General features: G+C 36.8%; 1 protein-coding gene and 1 long non-coding RNA gene across 3 annotated transcripts in view; one reads left to right on the top strand and one right to left on the bottom strand.

Annotated features, from left to right (window-relative positions):
- PCDH9 (protocadherin 9) overlaps positions 1-20,721 on the top strand; it is a 697,783-nt gene that overhangs the window by 167,723 nt on the left and 509,339 nt on the right. The gene's annotated exons all lie outside the window — the stretch shown is intronic.
- On the bottom strand, positions 221-20,514 carry LOC142052086 (uncharacterized). Its single transcript, XR_012658705.1, has 3 exons — positions 19,923-20,514; positions 5,202-5,375; positions 221-336 (listed from the first exon to the last, which is right to left on the bottom strand). It is a non-coding gene; the product is annotated as an uncharacterized LOC142052086 (long non-coding RNA).

Raw genomic sequence — 20,721 nt, 5'->3', positions numbered from 1 at the left:
CCAGTCTGTTAAACTGGGTTAAATTAAGTTCTTTAACCTCAATCTCTAACTTTGTCCTCAGACCTAGTTAGATTGGTGGGTAGGCTGGCTCACCAGACTTCCTTCAGGCTACACAGAAGGAACAATTAAACACTCTTTTATGTAGTCACTGCTGGAAACAGTAGAAGCTGTGCCACAAAGTGTTTGGCTGCATGGCAGAACTTGTACCTACCCACCTGAAGAAATAAAAGGTGTTTCTGAAATAGAAGGTCAGAGGCCAATGGATTTATTGGATTTATTGGCTGCAGCTGTGAAGGTGAGTGGCTAAAAGCAGGAGCAGTAGTCATGGACATTTGGCTGTGAAGAAGCAAAAAAAAAAAAGAAAAAAAAACACTTTTTCTGTGTTCTAGGGATTTTTTTATTGCTGATAATGTTTATTTCTGAGCATGAAAGCTGTATTTTGCTTCCAGTTTTGAGACCAAGTCAGGTGTCCTGACATTTACTGTAAGAAAACAGGATTGTGTGAAGGAAATTTTTGATGACTCCTTTGTTTTTCCTAACAGAAACAGCAAGCAAGTTCTCCAGAAATGGCAAAACAATCAAGATAAAATATGCATGACAGCATTAATTATTGCAGTATATTAAAAACTAGATGGATTGTTGTACTCGTGTCATGCCTTAAAAGCATGATCTTTTCTTACATGATTTTTTTATGCATCATTTTGTTAGAAATGCCATGGATATGCAGCACTTGCCATACGCAGAGAGGTTTGCCGCAGTTCCTGTCAAATCTCTGTTCATTGATAGAAATCTTTAAGGCACTTTATCCAAAAGGGACTTGGTCCTGTGGTGCCAGTGTGTGCTGTCAGCTTTTATTGTTTTACTTACACGTATGTTCTTGGTGGACGGGCTGTTCCCCATCTTCCTCTAATTCTAGGGAGCTTTGCTCCTTTCAGCTGTGTTGTTAATGAAGGTGAGAAATCTCTTCCTACGCATCTTTATTGAATCTTAAGCTTTTGAGTGGAGGAATAGAGTTTTTATTTCCTGTTGTTTTTAGAACAAGCAGACAAGAAGCATTGACTTATTGAACAAAAGAGATCAGACTTAGATGATGATGCAAATGATGATTCAGAAGAGGTTTTAAATGAAATGCCAATAAATATGATCACAGGTCATACCTACTCAGCTGTTTCTTGATCAGTTGGCACACCTCTGTCTGTGTTTGCTACCCAAAGTCATTAAGCTGTTTGTTTGTGATGAAGACATTTAAACTGTAAAAGCCAAATGCCTGAACCAGAATTACTATGCTAGTCATGCAAATATTCTTCCGTGTACAAAGAGAGACAGCTTCCTGAGACTGCGGCTTCTTGATAGGTAGGTAAAGACCTACAAGTCAAGAACAAGTAGAGAGGGTATTCAAGGATCTTTCTGTTTTTCTTGGTTGTGAAGGAAAGGATAAATAATGAATAACAGCAGAACAAGTCTAGCAGTACGAGGCGAGCGGCTTTTTCTGCCATGTGACAAACATTTGCTTCATTCATGCATCATAAGTCTGCAGCTTGTTGTCAGTGTCTTCCTTAGTCGCCCAGTACAGAGCCCTGGAGCATACCCACAGTACTTGTTCTTGGAAGTATATTGAAATAATGACTGTGATTCAGGCTGAGGTGAATGGAAAAGGGAGGGACTTCTAACTTGTAGTGACTAGATAAGTACTGTTCATGAGCTTGCGTTTACTTACTCTTTGCAAAGATGTTGGGTTTTTTTTATTATTTCTTTTTCCATGGTGTTACCCTGCATGTGCTGCTTTTTACTTTAAACCAGATGGAGCCATTTACATCAGAGGGAGTTTATCAGGAACAACTCTTGAGGCCTGATTTGCTACTGGCTTTCTCTAAGACAGAATAATACTAAAATGCTAACAGATCAAAATGGTAGTATTTACATCACCAAAGTGTAAAAAATAGATGTAAACCAGTATTATAGTAGGAGTTTGCTCATTAACCCTCCTGAACGATAAGAGCTGCATCAGTTCTTGCAGAGACTGGGATGTGTGGTGCTTGAGGGAGTTTACCTGAGGAATAAGGTTTCAGCATGCCCGGCAGGTGAATTGGTGAGCTTTCTGGGGTGGATAGCTTATACCTCTGACAGGGATATGCTTGTTTTTTCCCATTTTTCAAATCTGGGAATGATTGCAGCTGTTAGCCTTCCTCTAAATTCTTCCCCCCTAGACAGCTAGTATTACTGCTGTGAACTCCAGTTGCACTTTCTTTGTCGCAGGCGTTTCGGGATGGAGTCACCTGGTAATTCTCATTGAATTCCCGGAAAAACTCATTTGCAACACACAGTCATTTTAGGTACTTGACGGTGATTTGATTCGTTACTATTTTGTTTCAATCAGATCGCATATTGCATGCTGCAGCAAATTGAAAAGATTTCATAAACACCTGTTCCAAATTGGGGTTTTATGAGTTAAATTTAGATCTAAAATATTTTTAACCATGATATTTTGTTATCTGTGGTTGTTTTTCTTCTTGCTGTTTCTTAGTTTCTTAACAGGACTCTTTTTTTTTTTCTAATTTGGTTTGTTGGGATCTTTCTCAATTCCCATTAAACACATAGGATTTAAACATAAATTGAGAAATAGAGATAAGCTACTTCTTTATGAATGTTAGGGAACTCAGAGTAAAATAATAAAAAAAAAAAAGTAACATAAAAAAATCAGCTGGTGATTACCTATGTCTTTAATTGCCAGATAACATTATTTGCAATGATAAGGGATGAAGGCAGTGTGTCCCACTAGTGGCAATTACCTGCAACTCATGCCCAGTTTGCATTCTAATCCATTACTAGCAAGTGATGTTTTAGGTTTATTTATATAAAAATGTCATTGTATTTCAAAATGTGTAGTCCAGTAAGGTATGCTACTTTAGAGAAGGTAGGGACTTAGAAAATCTTATGCTTTAAAAATGAAGGGAGAAGTTTTCCAACTTTCTTTTCAAGCAAGTCTCTGCAGAGTGAAAGCAAACTACATAGACATCAAGAAAGTGGTGTATGATTGACATCAAGAAAAACCTGGAACATTCCTCTTTTGTTTTCATCAGATAGCCTTTATTTGATATTTTCAAACTATGTTGTTGTTTTCATTTTAACTAGAAAATTCTCAGCAATACCTAGGTAGCAGAAAGAAAATATTCATGGATTGTTACATTATAGTAACAGTTTCTCTCATTTCCCAAAATGCACAGCTGCTGTGTCATTTTAAGATTTAGAAGTCACTGCATTTATGTTTTAACGATCAATGGCAGCTGTTGATCTGAGTCATTAATGAGATTTTGACTGCATCTGCATTTAAACCTTGTATATTCTGCAAGAGACAGAGTGTGCTTGGAAAATGAGGTTTGTGTCATGGTAATAATAAAGAGTTTTACATGCTCAGGCTGAGAGGATTTACTCTCATGAATCCTCTGCTCTACCCTGTGGAAGGTTACACAGTACAAACTTCCTGTTAAATGAGAAGGGGCAGAGGGAGAACTCTTGCTGTGATTTCAAATAGAGCCCTTTGGTCTACGAGCACATAGAAAATGGCCCCTGGGTGAAGGTACCTGTCACTTCTATGTTCAGAGTAAAGTAGTAGGAAAGTCTCTTCAAAGTGAAATGTGATTTTGTAGCTCGCTCATTTATTAAAATGCTATCTATTACTTCCTTTGAGGGCAGCAGAGTACCTTGAGAATGACAGATTCAGTGCATACAGTGTCACTTGGGGGATGTTTAACATAATGTCGTAGATATTTGGGTATAGTTAAACCGCTCTTAAAAATGGCAAATAATGACCTTCCCAAACAATGTTCAAATCCTAATTCTGTTCCATAAAATCCCTCCTTATAATTAAGTGTTCTTGTATTATTATTTTTTTAAGGCTGTAAGTATCAGTGGGTTTCTGTATCAGTAATAACTTGCTTACAGGTTAGTAGAGAAAAATATAAATCTTTTTCAAACTACAGAGTGGATTTCTAACAGGGTTTGCCTTCTGGCACACTGCCTTCTCTGATGTATGTATTTCATTAGCCTTTCTATCCTTTCACTCAGAGACTTGTTCTGTCTACTTCAGATCCTTGGGAAATTGCTCTGGTTAATTTCTCCTTACCAACGGGCTAAATTAAATTCCCAGTATAACGAAAAGACAGAATTTTCCAAATTAAAAGTTGGTGAATATGTGCAAAAAACCAGAGTGAACCACGTTAAAATTTTCATGTAGAAGTGCTATTATGTTGTATTTAGTCCTACTGAACAAGGAGTAGTTATAGGTGCCTCACTGGGTCTTTAGTAAAGCCATGTCTTTTTCAGGCGGTTGCTAATTATAGTCTAAATGGGCTAATTGCTATTGCAGAGCCCAAACTACTGGCCATTAGGACCTGTGAGAAGTAGCTTGGAAGAGCTATAGGAGGATGCTGAAATGTAGTATTTTGCAGACTGTTGTGTCCAACCTACTGTTTCAAATATCTCACTTTCGTGAAGACTCAATCTGTAAATTGCCCAAGACATTAGGTAGACAAGTATCACACAGCAACTAATCAGTAACAAATCAACTAAATACTAGCTTTCTTTCAGACACTATACACCTGCTACTGACTTCTGGTAAGGTAGAATCACAATCATAACTGCTTTAGAAGAAGTGTGCCAAAACATCCAAAACCATGAATAATGGTTGCTTTATAGGTTATTAATTATCTGGAGTTAACTGTGTTGGAATTTGGCTGCCATGGACAGTTTAGGAACAGATACTACTTCTAATTTGGCCAGAGAAATTAAGGATGAATGATAGCGTTAAGGTTGACAAGAACAATAACAGCTTTTTGTTATCTTTTTCAAAAATTATCCAGCGCTGAATAAGATGATTTCTTCAACCCATTTGTTCTATACATATCTTTGATTCGGCCAAATACCTGCTCTCAGTTCTTCAGCATCATTGTCTCCTTTCCAGAGGAGAGCTTATCCTTTGGCTTTTGACATACCACGTTGCAATTGCAGCCTAGTTAACACTAAATCTTGCCACTTGGGCACCGCAGAACTTAATAACTAGTGAGAATTAAATAATTTCATACAAATAATACAACCATAGCAGACTCGTTCTCTTGGAGAATTTATGACTTTGCGATTGTGAGTCTCAGCTCTTTATGAGCTTGGATAGAGGGCAGAATATCCATAGCCCAAATGGACCTTACCTCATCATCCAGATGTTGAAAAACTCAGACTCTAACATGTTTAGGACTTTCCCCATCTCTACTCCTTCATCAACATCAGGAGTTACTCTGGGAAGTCACAGAAGCCTCTTATGATAACGGCGTCCACTTGCATCCTCTTCTGGTGAGGTAACTGGCTGCTTCCTACTTTGAGATCTATTGGAAGAAACAAGTGAGCTAAAAAACCTGTTCTTACGTCTGAACACTGACAGTTCTGGAGATTAGGAGAAGGGAAATTAAGAAGATAGTTCAAGAGATAGCTCTGGTTACCATGAACTAAAACCACAATGAATTTCATAAACTAAGTAAAAAAATTATCCAGAATGTCTGTCTCAGCAGTGGTTCAACAAAACCGTATCGCCCCAGAGACTGCTTTGCTTTTTTATAATTCCTCTTACTAGCAATGATAGTATCAGAGAAAACAAAGAAACAAAAGTCCTATGTAGTAATTGTCCACTGCATAGCATAAGATGACTACTCTGTAATGCCCCTTATAAACTTAGATAACTGACCTTCCCAGTTAAATAACTACTGGCTAAGAGCAAAATCATGATTTCAGGCCTCATCCTACAAACACCTTATGCATGTAAGCAGTGAATATCTTAGGATTAATTATATGGATATGGGTTGCACACCTGGGCCCTTAGACACTTTGGAATCCTTAGCAGAGGCTGATTCTGAGATATCAGTAGTTTTGTGGAAGCCATTATAAATCTGATATTACCTACATTTTGATACTGGAAAATTTTAATGTTCATTCCATATCAGGCCATAGATGTGAACAAAGGAAATAGTAACAAATCATATTCTATGCAGTAATACTCAGAGTTAAGTTTATGCAGGGACAGTAGAACTGGAGAACTTGTTATTATCTTTGTTATTGCTGGGACCCTATAGTTTATTTTAGGATGTAAAATAAAAAGGTATATAGGCATAAAGCATGTATTTATGTTAAATAAGTTACACTATAAGTTTACTGAAGTATTAGTTATGTTTAGACTTATATTAGCTTTTCCAATTGCTTAACCATTTTAATGGAAATGTGGCTTATGCCGTCATGAAAACTACAAAATAAAAAAGCTGTCCTTTACCTTTGGTGTCTTCCAATCACACCATTCCTGATTGAAATTTCTGAGAAAAAGGAGCTTTTCAGCCTTAGGAAAACCAATTCAGAACCATTAAGCATAGCTGTATCTCGTGTACTGAGGGGAAAATAATACCATTTTGGGTTGCGGATAAAGCATAGTGTATGCCATATCCCAAATAATGTGCGGAGAAAGCTACGAGCAAAGGAAAGAGTTCTGCATAGAATTGAATACAATTGTGTATATTATATAGATAAAGTTGTAATAGACTGGAGAGCATAAAACTCAGTAGGCATTTGTTTGAGTACACTCAAGAGCATCCCTAAGTTTCACCTTTGGTATTGAAGCCTAACTTCTAATTGGGTGAGTGACGTTTCCAGCTTTGGAAGGTTCACTTTTTAGAAGTGCTGAGTGGGGTCTTGTAACATTCTGCACGTTCACTTTTTTAATCGTTTAAAATAGGCATGAATTATCTGTTCTGTTTTGAAAAGACATTTGCCATAATGGAAGCGGATGTGATATACTTCTCATTGGTACTTCTTCCAAAACTCATTTCCAAGTATACAGTGACACCAGACAAAACAATGTGCCCTTTCTTCAGGTGAGATGATAAAATCTATCCCATCCATATTTCATTCCATGCACATTGCTACCTAATCTAATCAGATCTGAACTTCTAACATGAGAAGATTGTTTTAACGGTAAGAGAAGTGCATTTATTTGTCCATACCAGGTACAATGTATAACAAAATAACACATACACAATATGATGTATAGGAAAAAAAGCACAATATGTTGTCTAGATTTAATATGCAAAACAAGAAGATAGCATGCATTTGTGGAACATGAATGACGTAATGTTGTGGGAAACCTAATTTTGCATAACCATAATGAAATATTTTCTCTTTTATTTTAATAGTTGGCTGACATTTATGCTTCTTTGCTAAGAAAGGGAAAGTAAATTAGTTGGAATAGTTTTCAGTAATTGTGTAGATTTTTCATATGAAAATAATATTTGACTTCAGGTCATGCTTTTTAACTGATAACAGAATTTAAAACAGAGGACTTGACCTGAAAAGGTAGGCTGGCAGAATTGAAAAGGTAGCATGGGCATATAAGTGAAAACTTTTTCCTGCAAAATAGTGTTCATTTAGCTAAATATGCTCTTCCTGATAAGATACTCTTCTACTAACTAAAAACTAACTTAACTAGCTAACTTAAAACTAAGTGGTTGTTAGTAAAAATAAAATGGCCAAAATATGACTGGAAATATGGTATTTATTCAGCGTTAAGGTATTTTTTTTTGCATTTGTTCAGTACTTAATAAGAAAAAATACAACACACACTTTTCCCAGTAGGTAGCTTTCAAATTAAAGATACTTCATTTTTTCATGATTGTGGAATTGTTATCAATAAGAATTAAGTCTTAATAAAAATTTAAAATGTGAAGAACAATACCAATTATCTTGAGCTCATGTTTGTGAATACTCATAGGCTGGAAACACCTCTTATATTCCTGTGACACCAGCAGTATTCATACTTTTTATTATTGCAAGTAATACAGGATCCATTTCTTCTAGGCTTTTAAAATTAAATTCCTTGTTGTTGCTAATTAGCTCCTCCTCTTTTGCTATTGAACATTGTACAACAATAGCGTATTTATGCCAGAATGTGTTCAGTGCATGTCCTGTGGACTGGATTCAGCCTAAAACTAGTCTTGTGGGCTAACTGTAAACCCTCAGACATATCTAAACCATATGGTGAGTGTAAACTGGACATCTCAAAAGAGAGCACTGACACAAATATTTAATCCACATGGTGATTTGTAGCATTGTGCAGGATATACCAGCTCAAGATGGGAAAAGCAGAACATAAACTTTTTGTAATACTTTAATATTTTTTCCTGGGGAAAAAAAAAAAAAAGGAGAAAATAATCATAGGACCATGTCTGACTAGTGGGGCATGCATCTGAAAGTTGAGAAAAATGAACAGTACCAAAGCAGAGGCAATTCACAGAATCTTAAAACAGCCCAGGTTGGGAGGCACCTCGAAAGATCATCTGGTCCAACCTTCTGTGGGAAAGGGAGCCTTGATGAGATTATCTAGCACCCTGTCCAATTGCATCTTGAAAACCTCCAGTGGTAGAGGTTGTTGGGGATGGAGAGGAGACAAAGCACACCACATATTTCTTTGTTGTAGCTAGTCACATCATAGTTCAGTTGGGGCTGCCTGTCTTTTCTCAAGTATTATCCCTGGGCCAGGTATATCTTCACGGAATTTCTGCAGTGTCCGCTTCATGAGAACTGTCTGAATTCAGCTTCTCTTCAAGGCAGTTACATCCCTCCAGTGTTTCGTTCACCAGCCAGCCCTAAAAACACAGCTGCTCTATGTGCCCCCACCCCCAATATCTTCGCTTACTTTCTAGCTACTCTCAAACCCCCACAGAACTTACCACGTTTTGTGCTGGGTAGGTGTCAGATGAAAGCAGCAGTAGCAGTTAATTGAACCTCTATAAAGATACCAGTATGGTTTATCTCCCTGCTATCTGGTTTAATAGCTTCTGTTGCATGAGACCTCTGACAAGTCAGTTGAATCTGAATCTTTGAAAATTGTAGGTGGTTTTAATGCTATATAATTAAAATTGGCTTTTAGTATAATACCAATAATAATAAATAGACTACTACCATTTTCCTCCAAAACCTCTAACAGATACTTACAATACGTAAAGGTTTTTTTCCCCTGCCTTGCCTGGCTTTGAGAATGTAATGAAATTAATAACAGTGGAAGGGAGAATTATTTGAGAATACTGTTCAAAAACAACAGTCCTTCTTCTACCGAGTATCTTTCACACTCTCTTTTTGATTCAGTTTTCAGTTAACAGACCTGATTTGAGGAAAAGCTCTTTTATGCTTGTGCCTATCATTATTTACTTGCACTGAAAGTCTTCATATAAGAAAGAACTAGGGAAAGAAAAGCTCATGAATTAGAAAAGAAATAGCTTAAGAACAAAAGGGGGAAGAAGAATACCTTATCTCTCTGAGCAGCAAGACAGGCAGAAAGGAGAAAAAATGTGGTAAGGAAACTGTGGAGAATAGGAAGCATAAGAAGCAAAGTGTCTCTTTTTTGGAGACATTGCATGTGTCTTCCATCTGCAGGATGTGAAGCAAGATGTCAATAGCATAGCTGGAGGTTAAGGTAGGGCTTGAAGACGACTGGGACTCATGGACTCAATTATATAGCTGCCGCAGCAAAAATGTATTTGGTTCTGCATCTAGAAGTTTCACAGTTGCTCCAAACACATGTGCAGTGCTGTATAGCTTATGGCAATGGTTATACTAATTGACAATGGGTAACAAATCCAGTCAGCTAACTGGAATGGAGTGGAATACAATAGACCATAGGACAATGATTCTGCAAAAGGAAGGACCAAAGTCCTAATACTAGAGTTTCATAGGAGATACTAAGATACTAGGGAGGTACTGGGATAATAATAAATGGATCAGAACAGTGATTCACTATTACACAGTATCCCTCCAAGACTGCCCAGGTGTCTCAAGAGTAAACGCAAACAAAAAAGCAAAGCAAAGAACAAAATAATCAAATAGCCAGAGATGGGGAAATTCACTTCCAGGCAACTTTTCTGCAAATTATTTTTAAAATATTGTCTTTTAAATCACGAAGCATGGCACATAACCTCTCTTTCAAAACTTTTTAGCAGTTAGTCTGCGTAAGATTCCCAAGAATATCAAGAGTTGTAAGTGCCGAGTCCTTCTTTGAATCTTGGTAAGGTCTTGACATAAGTGACATCCTGTGGCATTGACTTCCATAATCTAATTATGTGCTGCATTAAAAAATATGTCCTTTTATCAGATCTGGAGCTGCTGCTTTTCACTTTTACTTAGTGGCCTTTTGTTCTTGAATTATGAGATGCAGGACTACAGAAGCTCCTGATCTATTTTCTCTTTGCCACTTACCATTTTTATACTTTCATCATATCCCTCCTTATTCATCTTTTTTCCTAAGGTTAACAATTCCAATTTTTTTCAGTCTTTTCATATGAAGGCTTCTCTATATGCCTAATTATCACAATCACTCTTCTCTGAATACCTTCTAATTCAGTAATATCTTTTTTGTGATGGGGTGACCAGTACTTCACACTATTCCAGGGGAGGGAAGATTATTGATTCATATAATGACATTATATTTTCTTTCTTATTCCTCAGCTCATTTGTTATGCGTCTTAACTTTTTACTTGATTTTTTGACTGCAGCTGCACATCGAGCAGAGCTCTTCATCGAGCTGTCTGCAGTGAGGCCCAGGTGTTTTTCCTAAGTTGGCGCTCTTAATTGAGATTTCTGGTAAAGTGAATGATTTGTTCCAGTTTGGGTTGTTTTCTTTGTTTGTTTGGGTTTTTTTTTATTTCTTTATTTTTTTACACCAATATGCATTATTTAGCATATAAAGAAATGTTTTTCACCTCTTTTAAGACAGCCCATCCATCTAGCTTGGTCAGTTACTTGTAAGTTTCCTGTCTTCTTCAGACTTTTTTTTGTGTTACCTACAAATTTTGCCACATTGCTGTTCACTCATTTTTTTTTTCACGTTAATTAATGTATTTTGAACACCTGGTCCTTGTATGGTGCCTTGAAGCACCCTGCTGTTAACTTCTTGCTATAATGAAAATTGACAATATATATGCATTTTGTTTTAATCTTTGAGAAAAGTTTTCCTTCATTTTGGATCCTATCCCAAAATGACTTAGTCTCTGAGATGGAGACTGAGTAAGTCTCTTGACAGGAACATTGTCCTTGCCACATTTATTAAGTGTCTCTAACAAGGTTAAGGGCCAGATACCTTCACAATTAAAGCTAAATGTCTGAGAGACAACTATGCTCTTTGTGGCCACAAATATGGAAATTAAGGACAGAGGATGGAAAAGTAGTTAATTCATTCAGTATGTTTGGCAGAGGCATTCAAAATTAAGATGGCAGCAAGCTTTTAACGTAGCAGTTCTTCACACTGTCTTGTTGATAATCCTAGAAAACAGGAATATAATCAGTCTAAACAGGCACGTGTATACAAGTCTATTTCTTACACCTAAGACTGTGTGAAAAAAGGGGGGGGAAAAAAGAAATTAGTGCTAAGGTCTAGGCAGCAGAAAATTTTTCAGATTTTCTTTCAAAATCTGATGTGAACCAAGATATTTTAAGATTTGGAATCCCCATAGTTCTTGTGGAAAAGAGGAAAGGCTAACCTATTTTGAGGCTTTATATGTCCTGACATCCCCTAGGCCTGCTTATTTCCTGGTATCTCTCTCTCTTTCTCTCAAGTGTTCCCCATCCTCTCCCTGAGAGAGTCTATGTCTGCTTCATCAACCTTGACTGCCTACAATATGCAACAGACTCCACCATCTTTCCTCACAAAGAAGATTGCTTGCACAGAGGAAGGCTCCTCAGACTGCTTGGGACACCTTGCACAGATGCATGCCACTGCCTTGAATTCGGAACGGACACTAAAAGAGATCCTGAACATATTGGTGGAAATGCCATCAGCCACCTGCAACTCAGATCCTACCTGTTTGGTAAAAGAACTATAAGGACAACCAGAACTTCTCATGATATTGCAGAAGTTTTGTCTGAAGGAAATACGGTATCTTCCATTCCATAGTCCGCCCATCCCTAAAACAAACTATTTTGGTTGGAATGGAGGTTGACAACAGGTATCAAGTCTCTCTTTTCTGAATGAGCCTTTTAAAATGCTAGTAGCCTCTCTACAACTAGTACTGGAGCCTAATAACATTTGAGGGCAGAACATGGAATATAATCTATGGCTGTATGTGGACCAATTGTACATACATACGTATGCACACATCTATATCTCTGCGTGTATATGACTATATATACTATATATGTTCTTTTTCCTAGAGCAAGCTATTTTGATATAGTCAAATATAGGATGCTGAATTGTAAGAGAGTAACAGTAAAACTTGCCCCTGTGACCTTTTTTTCGTGCACAGTAACACAAAAATTATTAGTATAATATAGCACAATCAAAAATAGAAATAGTTCTTATCTGAAGGAAGAATAGGAAGAAAACTTGGTGCTCTTCACTTAATTTTGGAAGGTTCTAAAATACCACAGTTCTCATGCAGTATAAGGAAGTGGCAGGGATAGAACATAAATTGTACAGTCACACCTATTAATGAACATAATGTTATATTAATGACGCTTTTGCATCAAAAATAAGAACAGAAACTGTACTGTGTGCCATTTAGTTAATTTAGAGGGAAAAAAAAAGTATATAAAAAATATGAGCTCACTGCAGTGAATAATTCAAAGCTGAATGCTTTTCACAATATCTTTGCAAAATAAGCAGCAACCTAATAAAACCTTGTGTAAGTCTTTACAGTTTGCCAGCCAAACCTAAGAAAATTACTTGAAGTTAAGTGATTGAAGGCCGAGTTTTGCAGAAACAATGCATATGGAAAACAGTGAGAATACTGTGCCTGCTGCTGGCTTCATACTGAAAATATCCATGCTTTGCATTTGCTGTGGGTTAATATATCTCTCGAAATGTGTGTGTATTCAGATAGTATTAAGAGATAAATATATGCCTTTCTAATGGTGCATTGCCATTTGGGGGAATATCAGAGAATACTTTTCAACATCTCTAAGAGGCTGTCACTCATTAAACGAAGCCGGTAGCCCACTATTTTTCATGTAAACCCACCATGATAAAATGTATCAATAAATAAGCATTAAAATGCTGTCTGAAATAAATCTGTATCCTGATAATATTCCAGTGCAGAATTGGCACATTTTTTTCATGATTTTTTTTCTTTTCTTTTTCTCTAGAACCTATATCAAAATTAATGTTATTGTAGGAAAGATTTATCAGTACTTTTCAGACAGACTTCTTGGTTCTCTCCTTTCCTTAAAAGGCTGTGCATCCACCTGTGTGCCCCAGGCTTTAGTAGGATATCGGAACCCATGAAAGTTGCTGAATTTTTCAAGTGAAATATTTTAATACCTTCCCTCCCTCCATCCTGTTAGGCCCTAGTAGTGACTTCTTCTTGGGGAGTGGTATCAGTGGTTATAATTTTAACGTACAAGATAATAAATGAAGGAACACAGTGGGAATAAACTGTGAATATTGGCTAACATACCTATTTGTTTGGAAGGTCCTGTTTCATACCCTTAAATCTGTGAAAAGAAACCCATAAGCTTCAGGTCACAGAATCACAGAATGGCAGGGGCTGGAATGGACCTTGGAGATCATCTTGTCCAACCCCTGCTTGAGCAGGGACACCCAGAGCAGGGGGCACAGGAACGCGTCCAGGCAGGTTTTGAATGTCTCCAGGGAAGGAGACTCCACAACCTCCCTGGGCAGCCTGTTCTAAGCCTGTTCTACTGCTCTGCCACACTAACAGGAAAGATGTTTTTTCTCATGTTCAGGTGGAACTTCCTGTGTTCCAACTTGTGCCCATTGCCCCTTGTCCTGTTCTTACAAATTCACATGAAGGTAAAAATTGTATCAGTAAAAATCAATAAGTATTTTCTTTTCTACTTCAGTGCAACTCAGATTTCATCCAAATATGACAAAGATATAGTTGAAAAGCTGGTTTTATGAACACTTTCAAATCACTTGTGATTTCTTTTTTTTTTTTTTTTTTGTGATGGCACTCTATTTTTCAAAGACATTGATTTTTTTTCTTGACACTTTTAATTATACTTGTCTATGTATGACAAACTCTGATCCTCAAACCAGCCAGTCAAAACTCTCAGAGCAGAATTACATATGGTTCCCAGAAGGAAACAGCTGAAAACATTAAAGCTAGGTGGACAGACACATTAATTATTACATTAACTTCAAATATTTTTTTCCATACTGATTCCACTTCTAGAAACACAGAATCTATCAAATCAAGTATTTGACAGGTAATGTACAAAATATCATGCCATTTATCTGTTAGAGAAGAAAATATTGTCCTAGCTGAATCTTAACAAAAGAAACTTCTGTCTTCATACTAATAAACACAGAGTTCACAAGATCCTTAGGTCTTGCCTGTTCATAAGATCTGCATATCCTGTTCATCCATGTTAAGTATTCTTTTAAGTACTGTTAGCAATACATGAACATCAGCAGGTGTGAATGTTGTCCATCCCAATATAGTATGGCAAATTCTTATGATATATTCCCAAGCTTTTACTGAGCAGTCATTGTAAAAGCATATCAACCAAAAGTGTCATTAAAATTCAAGATGTTGTAGCCTGAAGATTTAAAAGTTGTATATATTTTTGTAGTTTTGTAAAAAGGATGCTGCCCTATGAATAATATCTTTATTTTAAAGGCGAGTCTTTAGTGTGTAACTTAATACAAGTTAACTGCCTTGTCATTTAATAGCAATAGTAACTGTCATAGCATCACTCTCTAATTTGTTTTTCACTATTCACCTAGTTTTTATTTAATTTCAGGTCTCACTGATTTTGAACAGTGAGGTCAGATTGGCCTTCAACTTCTAGGTTCCGTTTCATATCCCATTGAGCAGGTGCAACACAGTGCCAGTCACGCAATAGTAAGTTAGGGCTACAGGAAGTGGGGGGGAGGAAAAGAACAACCCAAAATAGCAAAGTAATGAAGTTTGTACTGTCTTTTTCCTTGAAATGTAAAAATACATCTATTCAATTGACTTCTTTTTATAAATTCAAAAGTCTGTGTATATTCAAGGTACTGGAATTTCTTGTCCCAGACTTATTTTAGTAAAGCAATTTAAAGATTTAGAGTACTGCCAGAAGTGTTGATAATAGTGTCAATGTTACATCATAGCTTGCTATTGTACAATATATTTCTTCTCACTAAAAGATAAAAAATGTGCCATGGTACTCAATTTACAAAGGAGGTGACTGGTAAAGAAACATTTTAATCCTGTGCCTAACTGTAAACCGTTTTCAATAAGGCAGTAGTTTGCATGCAAACTCCTCTGAACTGCCTTGTAAATTTTAACCAAATGTTTGAAGTTTGTCCATAACATTAACTGAGAAATGTGAGGTTTAAAATAGGGTATGTTATATAAGTTCTTCCCACCTCCCAGGAATTGGTAAGTCCAAGTAAGTGGTCCTATCTTGACTGTCAGTCTGTATGCCTTTATACAGACTCAATTTAAAATACTTTTTTGTACTTAAAACCTACTTGGACAAATCTTGTATCTCTATATCCTTGTGGTTCTCCCTAGGTCGTCAATTCCTAGTAATTACTCTGGTGGAAAGCAGATCTGATTAGGAAGGAGAAACAATGTTCTGTTGAGTAAAACTATTTCCACTCATTTTAATTAAACTTTTGATAAATAGGAATTAATAATAATTGCTAAATGTACATTTTTTTGTAAATTTAAAGAACCATGGATAGAAATGCCCTATTTCTTTTAAAAACATTCTTTATATGCCTATCTCAGCTAAACATTTTCCTGTACACTTAAAATAGGCTTGTTGTCTTTATATTATACTGTCTTTGAGATCTCCAATGTGTCTCCTATTAATGGAACTCCAAGATGAAGGTTAATGTTATAATATAACCCAATAGTCTTTTCCCTACCATTAGTACACAGAACACTGCTTTTTTATCCTGTGGACTGTCCATATTCAACTATACATTGTTTTCATCTTGCGTCTATAAGTTTTCTTTAAATTACATGCATTTATTTTGCAACTGAGGCAGAAGAAAATTATCTTCTTTTCTGTCTCTCATCACCTTATCATACTTAACATTCTTTAACTAAATAAATTGATAGTTGATACCTGTGTTGATCATGTGGCTGAAAGGGAGGATTTCAGAAGCTGATATCGAATATCTGGCTTGCAGCTTTCGAGATGTTCAATGAGGATGCATAATTTGTGGCTGACATAATTAGTTGTCATATATGGAAACAAATAGTTTTAACAGTAAATCCTGATACAAAAGGAACTTAGTAAATTCTTAGATCACTTAATTTGTGTGTGAGAGATTATAAACTGAACAAAATCAAAAATGTACCAGGAAATCAGTCAGACATTTACAGTATAAGATTTCCTGTGTCCTAAGAGATCAAAAGAAAAGTATGTGAGTGGTGCACTTAACCGGCTTCTCATCTTGACTTACCAAAGTAGTTGTCAATGGAAGATCTGTGTTGAGCCAATCAAGAATCCAGTGTTAAGCAAAACGTATAATCTTTGTCCCCTTGGTAACAGTTGTGTTTAGCACAACACAAAATGTGTTGCTCTAATCATTGCTCTAATTGGCACCTTTGTTGACAGCCTCAGAAGAAAGGTCCAGGCATGGTTAGGCATGAGACCGATGTACTGTCTTACTCACAGCTGCAGCCTCCGTGGCTGAATGCTGCAATTTATTGAGCAGCCATGTGCTTTTTAAATTCTACCAATGTTTTAGAAGATTCCATGGGTAAATACCATATGCATTTATTCTTTTTATTTTCCTTTTTTCTTTTATGCGTTCCTACAGATAGTGTGCTTATTGTGTTAAATCTAGGTGAGAGAAAAAGAAAGTGAGGTGCTAAGCTAGTGAAAAAATATCTGCAACATCACAAACTTCATAAATTCGCTTACAGTTGACAGGCAGTGTTTTATACAGCGGAATATTAACACCACCTAGGCCAAGCTACTTTGGGTATTTGAAGAAAGTACATATTAGAACACCTAAGTTTAAAAATGTCTATTCCATATATAGTCATATTCTATGAGGTAGGCACTTGTAGAGGGTGATTCAGAGCCCTAAATTAGTTGACTAAAGTTAGACAGTGTGAATACCTCCCACAGTAGCAATATGTTGCAGAGGGACAGAAAGGAGACTAGTGAAGGGAGAAGGGGAGGAACGGAGTGATAAGGACTATAAATGAAGTAAGTCTATAGCGAACTTTAGAAACTGTTAGAAATGAGTAGAAGTTTTTTGACAAAAGGCAGATCAGTTTGCTTGGTAGAGCACATACTCCAAACCGAGTAGCATCTTCATAGGCAACTGGAACAACAGGTATGACACCTTCAGCTGTGAATATCTGTACATACATTTATTATATCTGTAATACAATTGTTCCTGGAGTCCCCAGCTGATACTGGAAGACTAAAGTACATATATGAATAATTCCTGCTTCAAAGAGCCTACAAGAAAAATAGGATTCATAGGCAAAGAACAGGAAGGCAAAAGGGAGAAAGAAGAATGAAATTACCTTGGTGGCCTGAAAGTCACCAAGGATAATATTTCTTTTTTACTCTAACATGGACTATATTCTATAATCCCCACAATTTCCATGTGTGAAAGCATTTATAATACACACAACTTTTGGGAATTCATTTGTTTAAAAAACATTTGCCTTTAGTAAAAGAGCAAGTATGTAACTCACAAGTAATGGCACCACAGTAAACAGTCTCATTTATGTTCATAAGGGTTGGGTAGAGCTCTTGAAAACATAGTCCTTTCACAGTATTTATGGCTCTTCTGGTTTTGATTAAAATAATTCATTTGGGTTGTAGGCACCTTTTTAAAGAGAAATCAAGAACTCTGCTTTCATCTGTCTGTAAATTTATTAGCTCATTAGTCATTGTACAAGTGGACGGCAAATCTCAATTTTTCATCCTCAGAACCAAAGGTTACTAAAGGACAGACATGCTACATGTCACGGACTTTTGATTTTTTAAATTTGTATTTAACATCTGTTTAGAAATCTTTTTGGCATTTAACGGGACTGCCAAGAAGCTTTCTAGTTATGCATGGACACATATGCGCACATACACTAATGATTTATATCTATCCATTTACCTGTCTACCTATCCATCTGTTATCTTATGTAGTGTGGGATAAAAACATTTGACATGTAATCATCTGTAGAGGTCCATATATCTCTGAGAAGTTTTCTGTCAGATACTGTCATTATTGTGCACCTGATAAAAAAAGTATTGTGGTTTGGGGAGAGACGGGAAGCACATTCCTCTGATAAAAACGGTAGAGCCATTATTTCACTTGCTGTTCTCTTTGGTGGACTTTCACTTTGCTGACTCACTGTAAATTGGCTCAGGTGATAAAATTTTGAAAGTTCATATCCTTAGTTTTGGTAAAGCTAATATGCGAGCCATAGGTTGTAGGTTCAGGGTTTCCCATTTGTAAGTACTGATAGTGCAGACACTCCGATATCAATCTGTGTCTAGTGGCTACTTTTACAGAAGTACACTATACTGGAGGAGAGCAATACATTCTTGACAGTATGTGGATTTCCTAAATTGCATCATATTTTATATTCAGGTTTAGATTTGGCCTGGGGCAGCTGTTGTAGACATAATGGTACTGTATATATTATATTGTGGATGAAACTGAGCATCCTATACCAGTTATTATAATTCTGTTTCATTTTACTGGACAGAAGGCTTCAGCTGGATACCTGTTTACTAGCAGAGAAGTGTGAATTTCAGCTTGCACTCTTTTATTTGGTAACAGGCAAGAAAAATATTTAGGCATGTTATCTTCTGCCTGAAAATATTGAAGCAAATTTATATGGCCATTTATCCAATTCAGCAAGAATATGTGATCTTTTGGCTGGCTACAGAAGAGGCACAGGCTGTATTTGGTATCTGATGGCTATAGTTTTCTTTAGGCAGGCTCATAAATTTCACCTCTTAATAGAGAGAAAGTGAACAAACACATGTTGCCGTGTCACATATTTAGCAATGTGAGCTTTGTAGCTACTGAAAATTGAGATTTTTACAGTTCTAGAAAAAGTGCTAAATGTTAAAGCACTAGAAAAAGATTAAGATTTATGTATTATTGTAACTATCACATTATAGTCCTTCTCCTGCCTAACTTCCCATACTTTTTTTGTCATTTTAATAGAGAGAGTATTCAGATATATTGGATTGAGTGTATATTCGTGGGTAACAACTGCTGCAATCAGTCACTATTTTCTTTGTTCTGGAGTAAAGAGATAAGCCCTTTTATTCCAGCACTATAAAATGTCTCTTCACTCTGGAGCAGGAGCCATACACTATGAATATATCTGTAGCACTGGATATATTAGCCCTGCAAATGTCCAAGTCAGGGAGCACGTTCCCAGCAGGATGCAAATTTCATATTTTGGCAACACAAGGATATCTGCCATATCCCTCTTCTCAGTGTCCTGATAATCCTGGAGAGGAAATCAGGGCACAGGGACTGGGCAGGAGATGGAGTCATGTTCCAAGAGGGTAAGCTGAGATGCAGCAGGAACACTTTGAGCTACTTATGCTGTGCTTGATTTTCTGCTCTCTTATAACATGCATACTGAACGTATTTATTTGCCTGCACACTTAGTCTTGCTTAAAAGTGTTATTTTTAAATGCCTGAGTTGCAAAGCAGTGTACCTCAAAAACTGCAGTCAAAAGTCAGTAGTTTCTTAGAAAGTACTAAGGAAACTGTTTTCCCTTAGTAGCTGAAACTGTGTCTAAAAGAATTTCTGTTGAAAGAACTTCCTTTAAAACTGAGGCTATCTTCCTTCCCACCACCAAAGAAAAGTGATTTGGTAATAAAGTATAAAGAAGAAAACAACTTGTGAAATGAAAGTGGCTATTGTAAGAAAAAAAAAAAGGAAAAAAAAATGTTTTACCTGGTTAAAAACTGGTTGTGCTTTAACCCCAGCAGGCAGCTCACTCCCCCGCAGTGGGGTGGGGAAGTGAATCAGAAGGGTTAAAGTACAAAAACTCATGGGCTGAGATAAAGTTTAATAGGTAAAGCAAAAGCCACGCACACAAAAATAAGCACGCAAAGCAAAATCAGGAATTCATTCACTACCTCCCATGGGCAGGCAGGTGTTCAGCCATCTCCAGGAAAGCAGGGCTCCATCACACATGACAGTGACTTGGGAAGATGAATGCCATCACTCTATATGTCTGCCCTAACTGCTTCTTCGCCCAGCTTATATTGCTGAGCACAGTGTCCTGTGGTGTGGAATACCCCTTTGGTCAGCTGGGGTCAGCTGTCCCAGCTCTGTCCCCTCCCAACTTCTTGTGCACCCCCAGCCAACTCGCTGGTGGGGTGGGGTGTGGAGCAGAAAAGGCTTTGAGGCAGCACTGCTCAGAAAGAGTGTTGTCAACACTGTTTTGGTCACAAATCCAAAACATAGCACCACACAGGCTACTATGAAGAAAATTAACTGTATCCCATACAAAACCAGTACAAAACTAAACTTCAAGATATTATTAATCCCATTTGTTTGTTGAACAGTGTGTATTCTTCATATAAATATACACTGCATAATAGTTTCAACCCCAGCTTCCGTTCTTGGATCCAGGGCTGTATGCTTCAGGAAAGCCCACTAATGTCTTGAGTTATTATCCTTACAGAATGAAAGAGGAAAAAGGACATTTTTGTTTCATACCTTTTCCTTCACATCGTGAATACAAAAA

The sequence above is a fragment of the Phalacrocorax aristotelis genome, chromosome 1 (assembly GCF_949628215.1).
Source record: "Phalacrocorax aristotelis chromosome 1, bGulAri2.1, whole genome shotgun sequence".
NCBI classification, from domain to species: domain Eukaryota; kingdom Metazoa; phylum Chordata; class Aves; order Suliformes; family Phalacrocoracidae; genus Phalacrocorax; species Phalacrocorax aristotelis.
This window is presented reverse-complemented; position numbering and strand designations above follow the sequence as displayed.